The sequence below is a fragment of the Diaporthe citri genome (genome assembly GCF_014595645.1).
Source record: "Diaporthe citri strain NFHF-8-4 chromosome Unknown scaffold_2, whole genome shotgun sequence".
Lineage (NCBI taxonomy): Eukaryota > Fungi > Ascomycota > Sordariomycetes > Diaporthales > Diaporthaceae > Diaporthe > Diaporthe citri.
Window position 1 is genome coordinate 6,307,836 of NW_025064847.1, and position 9,751 is coordinate 6,317,586.

The following is a 9,751-nucleotide window of genomic DNA, read 5'->3' on the forward strand; positions in this document are numbered from 1 at the left end:
TCTTTAGCTAAACTTTAAGTATATTTTATTAAAAGTTATTAATTAAGAATTTAAGTATTTTAAGTAAAATAAGTATTTATTTATATAAAATAATTTTAATTAAAATTTATTTAATTTAAAAAGGCTAAATTTCCTTTAAAAAAGCTAAAATAATTTTAATTTTTTAAATTATCTTTAAAATAAAAATTTATAAGCTTAATGATTTTTATTTAAATTTAATTATATTAATATTATTAAAAGATATAATTAAAATTTATAAAATATAAATAAATTTATTAAAAGGTTTATAAAATTAAAACTTAACTTAATTAAGTTTAAAAATAAATTTAAGTTATTTTAATAAAATATTAAAGCTTTTTCTTATAATAAATAGCAAAGTAATTTTAAAATAATTAAGTTAAGGGCTATAAATTTTATTTAATAGCCTTTAATAAAACTTAATTAAAATAATTTTAATAATAATAAGATATAAATTATAATTTTAATGCTTTTCTTTAAAAAGAATGGATTATTTAAAGTTTATTATAGTTATACTTTTTAAAATTATAATATATATTAATATAATAAGCTTAAGCAACTTTTTTTAAATAGCTTATTAATAGCTTTTAAGTTAAAGGAATTATTAATATTTTTTAGCTTATTTAAAAATACTTAAGTTAGCCTTTTAAAGTATTTAAATCTTATTTATATTTAATTATATTATAATTAAAATAGCTATAATTTAAAAAGATATATTTATAGCTAATTAAAGTTTTTATTTAAGAAAGGAAGATTTAATTTACTTTATATAATTAAATATTATAAGCTTATTAAGGTAAATTCTTTATTTAAAGAAAAAGTTTTATTAAGAGCTTTAAAAGTAATTTAAAAGCTTAATAATTAAAAGAAAGTTAGCTTAATCTTAGTAATTATAAATTTTATAAATTATATAATTTATATTAAAGAAAAGCTTATAATTATAAGTAATAATAAGCTTTTTTAAATAAATATTATTATAATTAAAAAAAGTATATAATTAAAAATATTAAAGATTAAGATAAAGTTATTAAAATTATAAAGGCTAATTATATTTAATTTAAAGACTTTAAAAAGATAAAAAATAATTAATCTTAAATTATTAATAATAAGTTATAGCTAAGAAATAAAAAAAAGGTAAGGAAAAGGAAAAACTTATTTATTAATTAAAATTAAACTTAAAAAAAAAATATTAAATTTCTTATAATAAGAGTAAGCTTAATAAGTATAATAAATTTAAAATTAAAAAAGCATATTATATAACTCTTATTACTTAAAGAAAAAGCAGCTTAAGTAATTTTAACTATAATTATTAAAATAAGTATTATAAATATCTTAGTACTTAATAATATTAATTTAATTTTAATTAAATACTTATTAATAATATAATTTAAAGCATATACCTTATTAAAGGTACTTTTTAAATTAATATATTTTAAAAATTATATTAAAAACTTATTTCTTAAAGTTAACGTAATTATTTTCTTAAAAAATAATATTAAGGCTAATACTTTAATTAATTTATTATAAATTATTTAATATTAAGTTAACTTTATTATTATATTTATTATAAATATAGTTAATTAAGAATATTTTAATTTAGCTTACTTAATAATTTATATAAGAATAAATAGTTATTTTTTATAGCTTGCTTTTTTAAATATTAAAGTTAAAATAAATCTTTTATCTTTATTATATTATAAATATAATAAACTTTTATATGTTTTATTTAATAATATAAACTTAATAATATATAATGGAAATTCCTTATTTTTAATTAAAGTTATAGAAAAGTAAATTTATATTAATTTAAATAAAATTAAAGCTATGTTTTTTATTATTAATAATAAAACCCTTAATACCTTATATTATATTTTTTTAAAAATGCCCTTTTTCTTAAATATAAACTTAATATTTAAATAATTAAAGGAATACCTTTATACTTATCTTATTCTTAATAATATTAAGATAATATATAATTTAAAATAAAAGAATTAAAAACCTTTTAAAGTAGCTTTACTTAAGGAAGCTTAGGTTTTTTAAAAGTATTTATTGGCTTTTAAAAGCATTTCTTTATTTTCTTTAAGCCTTAATTAAAACTTAGTATTAATTAATATATTAATTATATTAACTTATTTTAATATTAAAATAAAAGAAAATAAAAAGGTTTTAAGTATTTTTTTAAATAAGGATATAAAAAGTTTAGTTTTTACATTTATAAAAAATTTTTAAGCTAAGGTTTAAAAGATTTATTAAGTTAAAAAGGAAGGTTAATAAATATTAACTTATATTTATAATGCTTATTTATAAAAAAAAGCTATATATATTAAAAAATAAGTTAATAAAATTCTTTTTACTTTAATTATTGCTAAATTAATTAATAAAACTATTTAACCTTTAATTAAAACTTTTTATAAATAAATAAGCATTAAAGTTTATCTTATAAATAATTATTCTTTTAATAATATTATTCTTAAGGGCATAATTAATTAAAAACTTATTTATAAAAAAAAAGTAAAATTAGCTATAAATAAGAATTATAAAAGTAAATATAATACTTAAATTTAGCTTAAGTTTTCTTTAATTAATAAGGGATTAAAATTAATGCTTAATTAATTAAATACTTTTTTATAAAAAAACTATAACTTTTTTTTAAAGTAAGAAAAAGAAATATTTACTTATTTGCTCTTTAATTAAGAAAAATCTTTAATATAAAATTAATTTTATATTGCTTAAATTAATATTAATATAGCGCTATTATAATTTATTTAAATAATTCCTTATAAAGCATATTAAATAAAGATAATTTAGCTTTTAAAAGCCTTAAGAAAAATAATTATTAAAATATTTAAGAATTAATAAATTAATAAAGTTATTAAGGAATTTCATGCTATTTATAAAAATTAATAATTTCTTATAAAAAAGAAAAACTTTAATTATTAACTTATTAATAATATCTTAAAAGCTAATAAAATTATAATTAAAAATGCTTTTATTTTATTATTAATAAATAAGTTTGCTAAGAAATTTATAATATATAAAATATTATCTCTTTTTAATTTTTTCTTAAGATATAATTAAATTAAATTAAATAAAAAAAGCTAAAATATTATAACCTTTTTTATTTTAATTAAATTATTTTAATAATATAACTTATTTATAAAAGCTATAAATTTCATTACTTAATTTATGCAATATATAATTTAAATCTTTTATAATTTAATTCCCATAATATATAAATCCTTTTTTAATAATATTATAATTAAGAATTTAAAGATAAACTATAAAAATAAAGAAATACTTACCTTACTAAGGGTTTAAAAATATATAGCTAAATATATTAAGAATTTTAATAATATTCTTTATAATTTTAAATTAATTAAAAAAGTAATTAATGCTATTAAATTAAAATAATATAAGTAGCAAGCTAATATTATTAGCTATATTTATAAAATACTTAATTAATCTTTATTAAATAAGAAAATTATTAAAATTAATAAATAAAATACTTATAAAAATATAATTAAGCTTAAATCCTTTTTAAGCTTATTAAACTTTTATAAAGCATAAATACCTTTTTATAAGATTATTATTAAGCTATTATTTAACTTTTTAAAAAAGAATATACTTTATTAATAAACTTTAAATTATTAAAAAGCTATAAATACTTTTAAAGCTATAATTACTTTAAAATTATACTTAATTAATATTAATTATTTTAATAATAAAATTATTTTTATAATAAATATAAGTTTTAAGGAATAAGGTATATGCTTTATATAAATTAAAAATAAATTATAATACTTAATTTAATATAAAAGTAATACTTAAATAAAAGCTAAAAAGCTATATAATATAATAAAATAAAAATATAAAGCTATTTTATATATAATTAAGCGCTTATACTTTTATATTTATAATATTTACTTTATTTTAAAAATAAATTTAAATATCTTAATTTAATAATTAAAGGGATTTACCTTAAATATATTAAGCGCCTATATTATAAGGTAGCTAGTTATAATTAAAATATATAATTTTATTATTTATTATATTAAAAATTTTAAAAATATTATTATAAATATACTTTTTAAAAAGCTATTAAAGCTATTAAATAAGGTAAATTATAAATTTAAAAGAAATATTAAGAATTAATATAATGCTTTCTTTAATTAATTATCTTAACTTTAATTATTTAATTAAGAATTATTATTACTTAATAATTATTTTTAATTAAAAAAATTACTTAAAATTGCTTAATACCTTTACTATAAAACTTATCTTAAAAACTTAATATTATAGCAATAATTATTTTTTTATAAAAAGGCTTATTATTTCTTTATTTATAAAAAAACTTTTTAAAGATAACTTAAAAAGAATTTATTATAATAGTAAGTTATTAATAATTTTAATTAAAAGTAAGAAATTATTAAGAATTATTATGCTCCTTTTAAGCATTATAAAAGGAATATTACTTATTTTTAAATTTAAGCTATATATTATTAAAAAAGAATATATATTAATATTAAAAAGGTTATTATTAATTATTTTTATTATAATAAGTAAGATACTTAAATTTATAATAATAAAATTATTTTAATTATGCTAAATTAATTATTTATTAAGATTTATATTAATATTTAATATTTACTTTTTAATTAAGGATATAATAAGCTAATTAAAGGATAATATAACTTAATAAGATAAATTAAAGCTATATTTCTTAAGGTAGCTAACTTAAAAAATATTAAAAAGTTCTTTATTTAAAAATTCTTTCTTAAATAAAGGCTTTTAATAAAGATATTAATAAATAAGGAATGAAAAAATATAAATTAATTTGCTTAATATTTCTTAATAATTAAAGTTAAAAAAATTATAATCTTAATATATAACCCTTATGCTAATAATATTATTAAATATAGATATTTTATTATTATTATTATTATTAAGAAAATGCTTAATAAAGAGATTAAAAACTAGGTATGGATTTTACCTTATGCTCTTTTTATTAATTAAACTTTATTTAAAAGATTTTATAAAAAAAATTCCTTTTATCTTTTTTATAGCTTTAAATTAATTATTTTAATTAAAATTATTATTTTTATATAATATATTTAAACTTAAACTTTAAATATATTTACTTAAAATGCTTTTAATTTTTAGCTTTAATTACTTTTTAATCTTTTATAAAATATAAAGGCAGTAATTAAATTAATTTTAAATTATAAAAAGAAAGTTATATAATAAGATATATATTATAGTTTCCCTTAATTTATTTTTTTAAAAAAGGATAATTTAATTTTGCTTATTAATAAGTAAAGGAAAGTTAATTATTTTTTATTTTAAAAATTAACCTATTATTAATTTAGTTCTTTTATTATTTATAAGATTTATTATAATAATATTTATAAACTTTAAATACTTAATAATATTTATTTTTTAAGTATATTTTTATTAAAATAATTAAAAAGATTTATTAACTATTTTAAGATATAAGAATTTAAACCTTATTTACTTTAAGAAATTAACCTTATAAATATTATAAATAATAACTTCTTTTTAAATATTTTAATGGATTTTAATTTATTTAACCTTATTTTAAATAATTTTAACTTTAATTATTATTAAGATTAATTAAATATATCTTTATTTATTACCTAAGCATATTAATTATTTATAATCTTAAACTTATTAAATTCTTTAAACTTTAATATTTAAGATGCTAAATTTATAATATGCTTATATATAAAATAAAGAAATTTAAGAAATAAGCCTTTATAATTTATTAATATTCCTTTGCTTTAATTAAATAACCCTTAATGTTTTTAATATAACTAGCTTAGTAATACTTTTAAATCTTAGCTTAAGTATTTATTTAAGGGGGGGGTTGTCTTTTCTTATATATATATATATATATATTTATTATAATATAGAATTTCTTTTTTTTTTTTTTTTTTTTTTGCATGTATTTATTTACTTAATTAAATTTAGCCTTAGGTTTAAATATAAAATATTATATTTTTAAAAAATATATTGCAAAATTTATTATATACTTATTTATTATTTTCTTATTAAGATTAAAAACTTTCTTTTTCTTTTAATAACTTAATTTACTTTTCCTTTTTTCTTTTTACTTTAATTACTATTTATACCTTATTAAAAGCTTATTTTTATAATTAATATAATAAGAATTCTACATTATAAGGTTATAATTATTAACCTTAAATAATGCTAGCCTTTTTATTTTAAATAATATTAAAGCTAATTATTTCTTTAAGCTATATTATTTTATTAATAATAATTATAAAATTAAGCATATCCTTAAATTTTACTTACTTAGTTATTATAATCTTTTATACTTTCTTTATATTATTATATTTATTAAAAATATAATTAAATCTTTTAATATAATAAATATAATTAATATAAATATTATTATAAAAATTATATAAAGAGCGGTAATTAAAAAGGGAATTATAATAAGAATGTTTTTATTTATAATTAAGGAAAAGTTGCAATTTATATACTTTAAGCAATACTTATAAGGGAAAGCATTTTAATAGCTATAAAAGGCTATAAGTAAAGCTATTTAATAATAATAATTAAAGTAATTATATATTATTATTATATACTTTTTATAAAAAGCTTTATTACTTTCCTTAATAATAATAATATTTATATAGCTTTTAATTAAATTCTTAATATTATTTAAAAATTATTCTTTTTATAACTTATTAAGAAATTTATTAAATAATTCCTTAATTACCTTTTAAAGGTAAAATTAATAAGTTGCTAAGCAAGGTATTAATTTTATTTAATATTAATAATTTTATATATATAAATACTTTTTATAAAAGCATTATAAAAGATAGTTTTAATAAATTAATTTTTATTAAGGATGCTTTTTAGCTTAAAGAAAGTATAAATACCCTTAATTAAAATTTACTTAGCTTATAAGTTATAATAAATAGCTTAAAAAGAAAAAAGGGAATCTTTTTATATTAAACTTCCTAACCTTAATTAAGAAGAGTTTAATAATAAAGATATTATTATAAAAAAATATTTAAAAATAAAAAGATTATAATATTTTATTTTAATTTTAGCTTAACTTAAAGATTAATTAAAATTAAAAAGATATTAAAAAAAAAGAAAAAAAAAGAAACTTAAGGAAGGAAAGGAAATTTATATATATAAAGTTATTATAATAAGAAAAAATAGGTAATGCTAATAATAAGCTACTTTATTATTAAAAGGAATAATTTATTACTTTACTTTTAATTAAGGTTAATTTATTACTAAAAAGAAGTTACTTATTTTTAATTTTCTACTTATAAAAAAGTTATTTATTTTTTCGTTATAAAGAAATTTTAGCTAAATAACTTATTTTAATTTATGCTTAATAAATTTATAAATTAAAAGAAAAGTACTTTATAATTAGCTATTATTTAAGAAAAATAAGAAATTATATACCCTTTTACTTTAATTATTAATAAAATAATAAATTAATAGCTTTTAATAATAACTTATAAGCTTCCTTATTACTCCTTTCTTTTAATTAATATAATTATTTAACTTAAGAATAATAAGTTATTAGCTTTTATTACTTTAGCCTATATATATTATTATATTTATTTATTTATAGTTAAGCCCTTTTCCTCTTTCTTTTTTTTTCTTTTTCTTTCTATCTTTATATTATTATTAATTAAAGGTTAAAGATTAGCTATTACTTAATTATTTTAATAATAATATACTTTTAATATATTAATCTTTTTCCTTATTTAATTCTTATTTAAAGATAGGTAATAATTATTTATAAAAGCTACCTTAAGTTATGATTAAACATTAATTATATTTCTTTTTTATTTTTAACTTTCTTTATCTTAATTATTTATATAGCAATCCTTAAAAATATAAGGCTTTTTTTATTATTATACTTCCTTTTTTTATTACTTAATTTTTATTACTTATTCTTTATTTTATTATTTATTTTCTTTACCTTCTTTCTTTATAATTAAAAGTTAAAATATTTTTTAATTAAAAAGATAAGGTAAAAAAGTGCTTTTAATTGCTTTTATATTATAAAATACTTTAAAACTTTAATGCCTTAATTTTAATAATTAAGCTTATTAATTTAAGAAAGAATAATTTAATATTAATAATTTTAAAACTTCCTTACTTTAATAACTTTAAAAACTTATTTAATAAAGCATTGCAATTTTTAAATATTATAAATATTTAAAATTAATAAAACTTTACTTAAGAAGTAAGTATTAACTTTTTTAAAGATCCTTTTAAAATAAGAATTATTATAAATAGGGTTTACTTAAATAATATTTAGCAATTTTAAACTCTTAATTAACTATTATTCTTTAATATAAAATAAATAGCGTTTAATAATAAGCTTATAAAGATAATATAAGAATATTTCTTAGGCATTAATTTTTACCTTAAGCTAAGAAAATTAATTAAGTTAATAAATTTAATAAAATAATATTAAGCCTTTTTTGCCCTTAATTTCTTTAATATAAAAGGAATGCTTTATAAATGCAAAGAATTAAAAATTTAATATATTATAGCTTTTATAATTTAATAGCTTTTTAACTTTTAAGATATTATATTCTTACTTAAAAAATCTTTATATTATAATTATACTTTACTTAAAAAATATTAATAATATAAATTAATAAAGGATTATAAATTTATTATTATGCCTATTTATATGCTTAATTATTAAATAATAGCAATTTTTAATAAAATAAAGAATTATTACTTGCTATGAAATAATTTTGCATTAAGAAATAGGAAAAGTAAGATAAATAAGGATGCTAAAGTATTTATTTATAAATATTTAATAGCTATTTTAAAAAATAAAATATAAGATTTTAGTAAGAAGTTTATATTAAGATTAAAATAAATTAATAAAGTGTTTTATAAATAATATATTATTAAGTTTATTAAAAACTACTTTAAGGAGAATTAAGGAAAGAATAATTAAGAAGTATAAGATTAGGTTAAGATTTCTTTAATTAAAACTATATATTATAAGATACTTAAAGCTATTACTAGCATTATTATTTAAATATTTATTATTTAATTAAAGCTTAATAAAATTAATAAAGTTATTTAAATATTTATATTAATTCTTTTTATTAAGATTAATAATATAAAAGTAATTAAAGTAAGAAATAAGCTTTTATTATAAAGAAATATTATTTAATAGCAGCTATTTAAATTATAATATACTAAGATTGCTATTAATTATAAAAAGGGTATAAGGGAAATAATACCTTTAATATAAATTAATTTAATAACTTAATTTTAAGTATTTAATATATAATAAAATATAAACTTTTAAATAGCTTAAAATTAGCTAAATATAACTTTAATTAAATAAGCCTTTAACTTAAGTATTATATTATAAGATATTTTAAAGCTAATAAAGAATGCTTACCTTAATATATATAAGGATTTTTTTTATTTATTTATTTTAATAATAAATATAAATAAAATTTAAAGTATATTAATTAATTTAAAATAGTTAAAATAATAATAAAGTTTGCTTAAAGATAATTTAAAAGGCTTATAAGTAAGCTAGCTAAGTAATTAAATGCAGAATATAAATATTAAAAGTAAAAGTATTATAAAAAGTAAAAGTAAAAGTAAAAGCTTTATAAAAAATAAGAGCGAAAGTTAGCAAAGCTAATATATTATGCTTAATATAATAATTAAAAAAAAG